Genomic DNA, 13,561 nt, shown 5'->3' on the forward strand with positions numbered 1-13,561 from the left:
ACGTGGCGTGCATTCTCCAGTGTTATCACATTTAGCTTTTGTACTCTGAATTCAAAACATAATATGGATATGTATTGGGATTTTTGTACTTCCTTTGGTTAATGTTTATGAAATTAAAAGTTTAAAAATTTTCTGAAAAATTGGGCCGTTACAAATTGGTAAAGGTGGGTTGCACCTAATCCCACATTGACTGGGAAGGAGAACGAAACATTCCTTATAAGGGGTGTGGATACCTTCCCTATCACAACGTGTTTTTAATGTCGTGAGGGCAGCAGATCCCATAAGAACTTTGCAGTTAAGCGTGATCGGGCGAGAGTAGTACCGGGATGGGTGACCCCCTGGGAAATCCTCGTGTCGAGTGGTCCAAAGCGGACAATATTGTGATACGTGCTGGTGGGGGATGTTACAAATGGTATCAGAGCTGGGGCACGGGTCGATTTGTTCGACGTGGACGTCGAACCTATAATGGGGGGGTGAAGGTGGGTTGCACCTGATCCCACATCGACGGGGAAGGAGAACTAAACATTTCTTATAAGGGGTGTGGATACCTTCTGTAAATCCCAAATTTCTCTTGACGTATCAATCAGATCCAATTGATGGTGCGGAATCCCAATCAATTGGATGATGCAAGATCAAATATGGAAAAAGGAGAAGAAGAATAAGATCAATATTGTATGATTTGATTAGAATGAAGTTCCTTACGAGATTCACACACTCACACACTTAAGCTCCTCTCTTCTCTCTGTCTGAGCCGTGTACCAACTATCAAACTATGTCCTCACATCCTCCTATTCTATTTATATGGAACATGGGCCGTGAACAGGTTCACGGCCGTAAACATCACCTGGCCGTGAACACACCCGTGAACATATGTAATCGCAAACACCAAGGATGTTTATGGTCCTAGACTAAAAAATACAATTGCCTAGAAAAGTAAAGTATAAACCATATTTTTTACCCAACAATCCCCCCCTTGGTTTATAGCTTTCTTTTCTAATTGACCCAACAAACTCCCCCTAAAAATGTAGCTGGCTTTTTTTGTTAATCTTCATTGGGAGCTTGGCTTTAGCGTTTATCTTTGATTTCTTCACAGCTTCAAGATGAACTTGATGAATCTTCAATAAATGACTTCATCTTGAGTAGTTGGGTTTTTCTTCAAAATTGACTCTGAACGCACATTGGGTGAGGAGGCTTGATGTACTTTTTCTTGAAAGAGCGCTTTCAGCTTGAGAATCTTCAGAGAGAATATCAGAGAGAACGAATCTTCTGGATCACTTCAGCAGGTACATAGATAGCAGCAAATTGATTGAAGAGGCTTCAATGCAATCTGTCATATAATCTTCAAGTTCAGCTTCACTTTGCTTCTGGGGTTGAAGGATTGAATGTTGAAAGAATAGTCTTCATTTCTTGTTCCTTCGAATGAGAATTATTCGATGATCACGGACGAAGCCTTGGCTCAGAAAATCTCGATACAGTGTCCATGAGTCTCATCTACATCTGAATTCACTTTTCAAGACAAAACAAAACTAAAAGAAAACTTAGCACACAATATTTTTGTATTTTTCATATTTTCTGAAAAAATAAAACAGAAACAAAAATATTTTTGGATTTTTTTTAATTTTTTAATTTTTTTTGAACAAGAAATAAAACAGAAATAACACAATCTTTGGATTTTTAATTTTCTGATTTTTGTTTGATTTTTAAATTTTTTAATTCTGCCCCTAAATTTGTGCATAGAGGAAAACTATGAACAAATTTAACAAAAACAAAAATAATTGGAATCAAAGTTGTGAGACAGTCTTAACTTTGTTTATCAGTACCTTCACCTTCATGAACAGATCTGGTCAATTGTCGGTATTGTGGTCCACTTAAACACGAAGAATATTGACAAAATTTTATAAATAAACCATTTAAATGACGACGACCACTAGTATTGCTGTCCACTTAAATTAAGCAGTGAGATCTACAGACAACCTCTTAAATGGTTCAATTTTAGTTGCACTAGAACGTGTTCCCCACTTCCCTATATACGCTGGTTATCAAGAACTTCCTTAGGACTCCTTACTTTAGGTGAATAGACAATTATTAAGGAGGAAGTCAGATTTAGAAATAGGTGCATATGTTGTGTCCCAGGTCGGATCTCTTTCAATCATGAAGAAGGGACAACATATGGGTAACTAGGATAGAGGGATTGAGAGGTAGAATGTTGCATATGCTGTGTTCCAGGTCAGATCATTTCAATCACACAGAGGAGACAGCATATGGCTCACAGATAGGAGGAATTGCACAGATAAAGAAGATGCATAGAAATAGAGTTGCATATGTTGCATTCCAGGTCGGATCTCTTCCAATCACGTAGAGGAAGCAACATATGACTGACAGATAGAAAGCAAGAAAATAATTTCCTACAGACCTACTTTATCAGAACCCCCCAGTCGCCCTATCAGAACCAGAGTTAAGGACATAAGTCCGTACATCAAGGAAAAGTTCAGCCACAATTCTAGATGTGTATTAATTTAGTGTATCCCGTGGGTTCCTGTGTTTATCTCACTGCTCAATATACCCGAGCGTCGTATAGTCAGTGCAAATAATCCTATCTAAATCCACAATGTTAAATACTTCGTGCCTACCATCACATTGAACACAAAGTCTAGACAATTCAGATTTAGTACCTTACACTGGTTTAGACTGTCCGTTATCACTTTCTTGACATCACTTCCCAACATACATATAAGAAAATAAAAAATTGTCTTCAAAACAAATCAGTTTAAGATAAACTCAGGAGTATCGTGAAGAAAACTCAAACCGTAAGTCACCGATTGAATTTGCATCCAAAAGGTCTGAGAACAGTACGCATAATCTCAGAACAGATCCAAAAATTCTTCACATCATTAAGCACAAAACCCATGTTTGATCCTTTCCTTTCTTCCTTTCTTTCCTTTCCCGTAGAGGTCACATACTCTCACTTAAAGTTCTGAGTGTTGTACAGTTGAGAGATGTCCCCTACCATGTGCTTGGCACAGCCACTATCAACAAACCGGAGTCTGATGATATGCCTCCATATCTGCTCCAGCACAGAGCGGGATCAGTTGGTCTTTGGAACCCAATCCATTTTGAAACTGGTTTAACCTTTGTCATCCTTGCAATGTACTCTCTCCCATGACATATCCTGTTTATCACAAACAGAAGATGAAGAGATATTAGAATCATTAGGTGATTTGGGAGATTGAACCTTTGGTACCCATCTGTAATTGGGTTTAACCCATTTCTTGTTCGAGCGGATGGGTGCCTCGGCACTTGATTTTGAACTTGAAGCCGATCTTCGAGATGACTTTGATTTTACTGATCTTAGTTTCACTAGAGCATCTCTTAGATTGGACTTCTTGGCCGACATACCCTTCTTGACCTTGGGATTTTGATTCTTAGCCTTTTGCGCATTCCAGTCACCATTGTTTGAACGTGGCCTCGAAGGGTTTCTTTTGAAGTATCTCCCTCTTGGCGCATTCTGCTAGCCTTGTGCGTAGTAAGGATTGTATGCGTGATTAGGACAATTTTTGGCAATTTGTCTAGGTGTTCCACAGTGAAAACAAGTTTGTTTCTTCACTGGGAAGTTGTTTCTTCCAGCCCCTGGTGGTGTACCCTTGCCTTGTCTCTTATTTTTCCCACAAGCACACTTGCAACAGACACTCTGTTTAGCTTGAATTGGTGGCGTGTTTTTACCAATCAGGTTTGTCAGAAGTAACTGAGTCAGAGTTCAAGGAGTCACGTGTTTGTTCAATAGTGTTCTCCTTGTTCTAATCTTCCACTACTTTACCTGCACATGAAGTAGGAGCATCAAAAACATTCACCTTAATAACCTCAGTAGGCCCATATGGTTCAGTCTTAAATGAAGCTGGGACAGGGGGTTGGCCATACTGAGCAGGAATTTCTTCCTCATTGGTCTCAATGGGTGGGTTATAGTTGTCATTGAAGGGAGGTGGCACACTGTGATACCCTAGATCCTTGGTTTGATTATCTTTAAAACTAAATTTTTTTTCAACTAAGGACTCGACTGTCTTACTTGACACAGTATAATTTTTGAAACTAACATCTGTTTTTTCACACTTAATTTTCAAAGTGTCAAGTTCTTCAGTTACATCAACAAATTGTTTCTTAATGTAATTATAGTTCTCACACTTGTTACTGTAATCCTCCTGCAACTTCCTAAAATCCCTAGTCTTGGCCTCTAATTTCTCTTTTAATGGTCTCTGGTCTTTCTTAAGAGTATACTTCTTATATTTTAGGTCCTCTTTCTCTCTTTTTACCAACTCGATTTGATCACGCAAAAATTTAACAGTTTTAATACAAGATTGAGAACATGAAACTTCAGTGACCGGGATGTTTGAGGAACTCATTTTTATAAAAAATATGCCCTTTGACCAAAAAAACCCAAAAGTCAACCTTAAAAGTCAAGCTTAAAAAGTCAAACTTAAAAGTCAAACTTAGAAGTCAAACCGAAAAGCTAAAAGTAAAAGTTTGAAGGTTAAATGAAAAAGTCAAAGTTTAAAGTCAAAGGTCAAACTTGAAAGTCAAAGTCAAATTTTTGAGGTCAAAAGTCAATTTAGAAAGTCAAAAATTAAAAACAAAAATTTTGGGTTGAAAATGAAATTTGAAAATTTGAAAAATTGATTTTTGGGCAAAATATGTCAAAATTGCGAAATTAAGAAGAGATAGCGAGTCCTTTTGAATTAAATCCGGAAGAGGAATAACATCTAGCAAGCTAGATGAGTTGGAAAGGCGGAGGGTTGAATACACAAGGGACCCGGGTTCGATCCTTGCAACCCCCAATTCCTTTTGAATATATGTTCCGGCCGTGAAAACTTCTTCAATTCGGGGCCGGAAAAGCTGCTTCGGAGGACCGAGAACCCTTCTTCGGTGGCTGATAACCCTTCTTCAGTTAGGCCGAGAACCCTTCTTCGTATCGCGAAAAAACAACGTTTGTCACCACTTTTTGCTCCAAAACTCGATCAAAAACTCGTTTTTATGAAAAACACGAAGAACAAACCCCCAAATATTTGCCAAGATCTATCCAAAAATGCAAAAATCCTTGATGAAAAAGATCAAATACGCTCCAGATCTGCCAAATTGATTGATACATACCAAGCTCTAATACCAACTGTACATCCCAAATTTCGCTTGACGTATCAATCAGATCCAATTGATGGTGCGGAATCCCAATCAATTGGATGATGCAAGATCAAATATGGAAGAAGGAGAAGAAGAATAAGATGAATCTTGTATGATTTGATTAGAATGAAGTTCCTTACAAGATTCACACACTCACACACTTAAGCTCATCTCTTCTCTCTGTCTGAGCCGTGTACCAACTATCACACTATGTCCTCACATCCTCCTATTTTATTTATATGGAACATGGGCCGTGTACATGTCCACGGCCGTGAACTAGTTCATGGCCGTAAACATCACCTGACCGTGAACACACCCGTGAACACATCTAACCGCAAACACCAAGGATGTTTATGGTCCTAGACTGAAAAATACTGCCTAGAAAAGTATAGTACAAACCATATTTTTTACCCAACACCTTCTCTATCACAACGCGTTTTAAAGCCGTGAGGGCAGCAGATCCCATAAGAACTCTGCATTTAAGCGTGATCCAGCGAGAGTTGTACCGGGATGGGTGACCCCATGGGATGTCCTCTTTCCGAGTGGCCCAAAGAAGATAATATTGTGATACGTGTCGGTGGGGGATGTGGCTCGATGTAGTAAAGGATTACGACTGTGAGATCTTGTACCACCCCGGGAAAGCCAATGTGGTAGTGATGCTTTGAGCCGTAAGACGGAAAGTGCCCCGATTCGAGACATTTGCTTGAGGATGATAGTGATTTCACCTTTGTTGGATATGATTAAGGAAGCACAAGTGGAGGGCTAAAAAAGGGAGAACTGGAAGATCGAGCGGATTTGAGGGGAAATTCTGTTGTTTTTTCGAGATGGTCGAGAGTTATTGACTCAGTGTGGCAGAGTTTGTGTTCCGGCATCCAGGGGCGTGAGGCAAAGAATATTGGAGGAGGATCACAAGTCTAAATTTTCTATCTATCCGGGGGCCACTAAGATGTATCGAGACCTGAGACTGAGTTATTGGTGGCCCTGCATGAAGCGGGAGGTTGCGTGGTTTGTCGAGCGGTGTTTGACTTGCAGGAAGGTCAAGTCCGAACATCAGAGGCCTCACGACAAGATACAGCCGCTACCTATTCCCATGTGGAAATGGGAAGAGATTTCTACGGATTTTATTACGAAGCTACCAAGGACGGAGTGGGGTGTGGATTCCATCTGGGTTATTGTGGACAGGTTGACCAAGAGTGCTCATTTTATTCCGATCTCCGAGAGTATCTCCACCAATAAATTAGCAGATATTTATGTGCGGGAAGTGGTGTTTAGACACGGTGTGCCAGTGTCTGTGGTCTCAGACCGTGATGTTTGTTTCACCTCCAGGTTTTGGAGGAAGTTCCATAACGAGTTGGGAACTCAGTTGAATTTCAGCACTGCTTACCACCCCCAAACCGTCGGTCAGAGTGAGCGGACGATTCAGACGCTCGAGGATATGCTTCGGGCATGTGTATTGGATTTCGGAGGGAGTTGGGATACTTACCTTCTGTTGGATAAGGTGTCTAAGTCCATAACTATTTCTGGTATGTACTTGACCCGATTGGCATGGTCCATTTGGGTTGCATGGCATCATGATAATTGGATAGACAAAATGAGAAGAAGGACACTTATGATTTGTTAATATATTATAGGTTATAATATATTAATATGAAATCATATTATTTAATTAGTATTGATCAAGAATTAATTTTGTGATAAAAAAGAGACTAATTAAATATATGGGGGTTGATTGTGTAAATCATCCATTCTTAATATAGTGGGCTAATGATCCATGGTTTATTGGATTGGGCTAAATCCATAGGGTGCTCCATGGATGCTCCACGGAGGCTAAAACCCATGGATCATGGAAGAAATGAAAAGCCATTTCAATTAGGGTTTACATGGTGTAACCCTACTTGTGACACACTATAAAAAGACCCCATAGGCTAGCAAAATTGGCACTTAGACTAGAACAAGGAGGTCTAGCCGATTTTGAGTGATAGTGTACTTCTCTCAAAGTTATTTCAAGAGTTGTGGTGTTGTGTGAAACATTTGAGGCATCACATTTGGGGTGCTAGGCTCACAAAGTTCTTAAGGAATCCAAGCAACAAGAAAGGTATGTTCTTCTACTAGCTTTTATGTTTCAAGTTCCCCATGCCATGCTAGTTAGGTTAAGAACCTTGGAAAAATCAAATTTGCATGTATCTTAGTAAAACATAGATCCAAGGTTTCTAGGGTTGCATGTACACCTTAGGAGTGTTAGAATGCTCAAAACCCATCAGTGGTATCAGAGCCTAGGCTTGTTTATTTGATACTTGATGCAAATTGTTGAAGAAAATCGAAAAATCTGCAATCTGTTCAGTGGACTCGCCGAGTCCATGGGGAGGACTCGACGAGCCCAAGTGTAAAAGCATCCTACTCGTCGAGTAGGTTCTTGCACTCGACGAGTAGAAGGCCCTGTGTGCAGATTTTCGAGTTTTGCTGCTGGAAATGGACTAGCATCATTACCCTAAACTTTTTTGGACTTGTAAAACCTGTTTCTGGTGTGGTAATGATTATGCTAATCCATTTTCAATGGTTATTATCAAAATTTCAAGTTTTATATGTGTTTATATGATTCTTGAAATTGTTGATATGAATGTTCATACACTTATGAGTTTGGTAGATCATAGGAATTATTTGCAAAATGGTTGATAGTTTAATTTTTGATCTAAGTGTTTTAATGGAATCCATAATTTGTCCTCAAGTTATGGATTACCAAAAGTCTTTTCTTTTAAAGTCCATTAAAGAACACATAGGTTACATAAAATGAAGAGTCTTGATTTTAATAAACCATTAACTAATAAGTTATGAAGTTGAAAAGTTTTGAATAGTTACAAAACTTGCCCTCAAGTTTTGGAACATGTAAAGTCACTTTAGAAAACTTTAGTTCCAACCCCTAGAAGTTTAAAAGTTAAAATTAAACCCTTGTACTTTATAGTATTATAAGTTAATAATATTTATATATGTATAAGATCAAGTTGTCTTACCGTTAATAGGCCTCATTCACGAAGCCGGTCTATAAGGGGGGTATAAGATTGTTGCCTATAAAATGACAGCTTAATGGGTGTCCACTCTCACCCACCGCTTCCTTGACTGGTGGAGGGTCGTTAGCCGAACGGGTAGGACAATGACTTTAATTCTCATTAAAAGTATAATGATTATTATAAAGTAAATGTTTTATAAATTCCCAATCTTAGTTACTTTAGGAAAATGTGAATTTGGTGCTAACCCATGAAATTACAGTTTGCACCTTGCTTAAGTCGTTAGTGGAGCGTGTGTGGTTAACCGACACACTAACTTGGATTTAACAAGGTTGGAAAAGGGTGGCTTAAGGTTTATAATAGATCGGTGGAGAGTGTGTGGTTAACCGGCACATCGATTAGGTGATAAAATTAAGAGTACCAAGTAAATTTGCATGGTTATTCACATAATGTTTTGTGATCCTCAGCATCCCAGTTACAAAACTTGAAGGGCACAATCGAGATTGAAACATGGCATTGAAAGGTTCAATGAATCTCAAAAGAATCTAGGAGTTTCAAAACCAATTAAAACCTAATTTTACATTTCGTTTTCATGGTGGAAATTAGTGAATCGTTATTCACCTACCTTCAAATATTTTATAGCTTGGATTACGACATCCCTCTTCTAAGTTATAAAATATTGTGTTGGGTCCTAGACTTAATATTACATTTGGGTGTCTTATTAAGGACTATCTATATATCTAATCTAAACTTGTCTTTCTTTCTTTTCAGATGTCTTACAAAAATGATGCTTCTGGCTCAAATCCTACCGGCTGCTTCTCTCTCATGAACCTTTATGGGAGAGTCATCTTTGATGGGACTAATTTCAATGACTTGATTAGGAACATAAGGATGGTCACTCGCTATGAGGACAAATAATATGTCCTCGAAAAGGAGCTAAAGGAACTTGATGAGTCTTCTGCTACTCCAGAGGAGATCACTGACTTCAGGACTCATGAGGGAGATGCCACTAAAGTGGCATGTATCATGCTGGCCACGATGACAGCCGAGCTCCAAAAGTCCTATGAGGACTTTTATCCTTTTGAGATGCACCAGGATTTGATGGAAAGATACCATCAGAGTGCTCGTCAAGAGCGATATGAAATAATCTCCTCCATGATAACAACCCGAATGAAAGATGGTGAACCTATCACGGGCCACATGTAGAAAATGCAAAGGTTTATGGACCGTCTACTGAAGTTGAATGTGAACTTCCCCGAGGAGTTGGCAATTGACATCATATTGCACTCCTTACCTTCTTGTTATGATCAATTCCGAATGACATATCATATGAACAAGGAGGAGGTCACACTCAGCAAACTTCAAGGACTTATAAAGACCGCTGAAAGTGGTCTTAAAGGTAAATTGGTTGTTACCACTCCTACTCCTACCACCACCCTTGTTCTGGCTATTAGGCAAGGTAAAGGGAAGAAGAGGAAGAGCCCTTCGAAGGGTACCAAGGGAAAGTCTTTTGATGGCTCCTCTTCAAGTAGAACCAAAGGTGGGCCTGTCACTCCTTCTGCCAACCCTAAAGAGGCTGAATGCTTCTATTGCCATGAAAAGGCGCACTGGAAGCGAAACTGCCCAAAGTACTTGCAAGATGTTAAGGATGGAAAAGTGAAACCGAACCATGTAGGTATTTACACTATATTGTCTAATAACTCACCATATTATAATTCTTGGGTCCTTGATATAGGTTGTGGTATTCACATATGTTCTGATTTGCAGGGACTAAGAAGAAGTGAGAATGTGGAGCATGAGAAGATAAACTTGATCATGGGGAATAGGAAAGCTTCACTTGTCACCAAGATTGGATTTTATTCTTTGTTGCTAAGTAGTGAGTTAAGATTAGATTTGAATAAATGTTGTTACTCGTCTGAAATGGCGAGAAATATTATTTCCTTTCACGGTTTGTACAAACAAGGATTTACTTTTTCATTTGATAATGAATGTGGTGGTATTAATGCTTTTTATGATAATGTTCTTTATTTTAAAGCATTACCTTGTGATGGTGTATATGAAATTGTGTCGGTCGCAGATAACCTAGGAAATAATGTGTTGTGTACTGATTCTTCCACTAGCTTGGATAAAGCATCATTATGGCATTGTCGTCTTGGACATGTTAGCAAGAAACGCATAGGCCAACTCCAAAAGGATGGAGTCTTGGAGTCATTTGACCTAAAGTCAGATGATACTTGTGAATCTTGTTTACTTGGAAAAATGACAAACTCACCCTTCACTGGTACATGTGCTAGGGGTGAAGGTTTGTTGGATCTCATACACACAGATGTGTGGGGACCCTTCAGAACCGCCATAAGGGATGCTAACCGCTTCTATGTGACTTTTACTGATGATTATAGTAGATATGACTATGTCTACTTAATCAAGCATAAGTTAGAAACCTTTGAAAAGTTCAAAGAGTTTAAGCCGGAAGTGGAGAATCAGCTGGGTAGGAACATTAAGATGCTTCGATCCGATCGAGGTAGTGAGTATCTTAGTGCAGAGTTCCTTGACTATCTTAAGGAATGTGGGATTGTCTCACAATTGACACCTCCCAGAACACCACAGCTCAATGGTGTGGCTGAGAGGCGTAATCGAACATTGTTGGAAATGGTTCGTTCCATGATGAGTCGAGCTTCGCTACCAATCTCATTTTGGGGGTATGCCTTAGAGACTGCCGTCGATATCCTTAATCTAGTCCCTACCAAAAAGGTTGCCAAAACACCTCATGAGATGTGGACTGGGAAAGTTCCCAATTTGGACCACATCAAGATTTGGGGTTGCGAGGCTTTCATGAGGCGCGAAACTCACGATAAGCTCGAACCTCGAAGTGAGCGGTGTATTTTCATCGGATACCCAAAGAAATCCTTTGGTTACCTCTTCTATAGACCTAGTGATAATGTGGTCTTTGTGGCAAGGAGAGGAGTCTTTCGTGAGAGAGAGAGAGAGAGAGAGAGTTCATAAGACAAGGAAATAGTGGGAGGCAAATTGACCTTGAAGAAATTCAAGAGTCAAGTGGTGAAGAACCTCAAACCCTAGCTATAAACCTGAAGAGGAAACTCCTGTTGATCCAACTGACGAGTCTGTAACTTTGAGGCGTTCCACTAGAGTTAGTAATGCACCTAAGCATTACTATGGTTTCCATATTACTGCGGAAGGAGATACACTTATCAGTGATAGTACACTGGTAAGTTTGGATGAACCTAACAGCTACACGGAAGCCATGGCAGGCCCCGAGTCTGCTAAATGGAAAGAGGCTATGGACAGCGAGATACAGTCCATGTGTCGCACCCCCAAACCAGAACGGCGGAAACGTTCGGGGGCGGAGGACTTTAAGTAAGTATCACAACACATGTAACATAGTAATCAAAGTAAAAACAACCATTGCATTAATAAGTATAAGTTTTACATAAGCGTTTAAACATTACATATTCAAACACTGAAGTAGGTACAGGAGAAGACAAGAGTCGCGGTATGGTACTAGGTAGTCTTCTCAAAAGCTTCGAGAGTGTACCTGTCTACTGGATTCCTGAGAATACAAGTTATTTGGAAAGAGTAGATCATCATTTAAGCTGGTGAGTTCATAAGTATTTTAGTTCTGTTAAGTATACCCTAAGTTCTTTGAATAAGTTCACTGGTTTTTCCAGGAAATCCTATATTTCCTGAGGTGCTAGATTGATAACCTCAATAGTTTCCCTCTGTAATTACTTAGTTTATACTGATTATACATAACACAATATCTAATGGACAGTCAATTGGGTGCATCTTCCCTAAGCCCACAACCAAACAAGGAACAGGAAGTAAGGCGGAATTCACACATTTCACTGTCAATCGGATATTACTTATGTATAACTATGATGTAATAACTAAGGAATTATAGAATTAACCACTAAAGGTCTTTTATGTTATACTAGTTTACGGAGATTGAGTGACTAAGTTCCATCGGATAAGTGGTTTAATCCATAAACCGTTCTCTTTGTATTACTGTTTTGTATCTGTATTCCTTTATGAAGACTTGAAAATGAGAGTGTGCCTGGCTCCACCAGGTGTTAATGAAAACTGTATTAAACCATTGTATTTTTGTATTCTATAAACTGGTACTTTGAAGGTGTACTTTCGTTTATTTGTTTATACACTAACGTATTGTTAATACCTTTTTAATGAGTAGTTTTTATTATAACCATACTATAACGGATGGCCTGAAACAAACGCTTTGTGGGCGTTTAAACTGGTGATAACAATTGTCACTCATCGGCGTGTATGCCGGACTGTAGCTAGCAGCCTGAGTGCGGGGTTGTCAATCCCGATATAGATCAACACACACTTGTTTCGATCCCCGGCTGGAGATTCTGGTTATAATGTCAGGACTTTCCTATGTTGCCTAAAATGAATTAAACAACCTGAATATAGAGTCTCATAAAAAGCATATTAAACGTTACATGGATATTAGTTTTGAAAACCCAATCATTCTGAAATAATGATTGACAGTATATTCTTAGTTTTCCAAACATGTATTTGATAAGTGTAAACCCTTGATTTGTTTTGAATCAAAACCCAGGTTTCTTGTAAAACAGTGTATTCTAGTATACTTGAATTATGAATTATTACCTCGTGTTTGCTAACTCGGGTACTCTGTATAGTACCTTTGCTAATGCAAACTCGGCAGAATGTATTATTACCTCGTGTTTGCTAACTCGGGTACTCTGTATAGTACCTTTGCTAATGCAAACTCGGCAGGATGTATTATTACCTCGTGTTTGCTAACTCGGGCACTTTGTATAGTACCTTTGCTAATGCAAACCCGACATTACCATGTGTTTGCTAACCCTAGTACTCTGTATAGTACCTTTGTTAATGCAAACTAGGTATGATGTATCTTTACTTCTTTAATATGTTGTTCGTATATTAAAGGTATTATACATATCTTAGTATAGTTGAATGAATTTTGGTAATTTCCTTGGGAAGTACACAGTCGTGAATCATACTTGTATATTTAGTTTGGAATCATAAATTATACCTATTATAATTTATATGTTCTATCTGATTAGCATGAATTCTTATGGAAAATCACCTTTGCTCAGCCTGTTACAAAGGTAACGATACTAAAAGGAGTAACCTTTTAGACTCATATATGTATAACATATATGTATATATATATATATATATATATATGTATATATATATATATATATATATATATATATATATATATATATATATATATATATATATATATATATATATATATATAATTAAAAAGGAAACGACCTTCGGACAAATAACACAACCTTAATTCCACATCCAAACAAGGAAAATGATATAAGATAATTCATTAGTCCTAAGCCCTTCAAGTC

At 38.6% G+C, this 13,561-nt stretch overlaps 1 pseudogene; it reads left to right on the forward strand.

Annotated features, from left to right (window-relative positions):
- Positions 1–244: 244 nt before the first annotated feature.
- On the forward strand, positions 245–363 carry LOC145117878 (5S ribosomal RNA; annotated as a pseudogene).
- The last annotated feature ends 13,198 nt before the right edge of the window (positions 364–13,561 follow it).

This window comes from Lactuca virosa, chromosome 5 (assembly GCF_052849685.1).
Source record: "Lactuca virosa cultivar CGN04683 chromosome 5, Lactuca_virosa_CGN04683_v6, whole genome shotgun sequence".
Taxonomy (NCBI): Eukaryota; Viridiplantae; Streptophyta; class Magnoliopsida; order Asterales; family Asteraceae; genus Lactuca; species Lactuca virosa.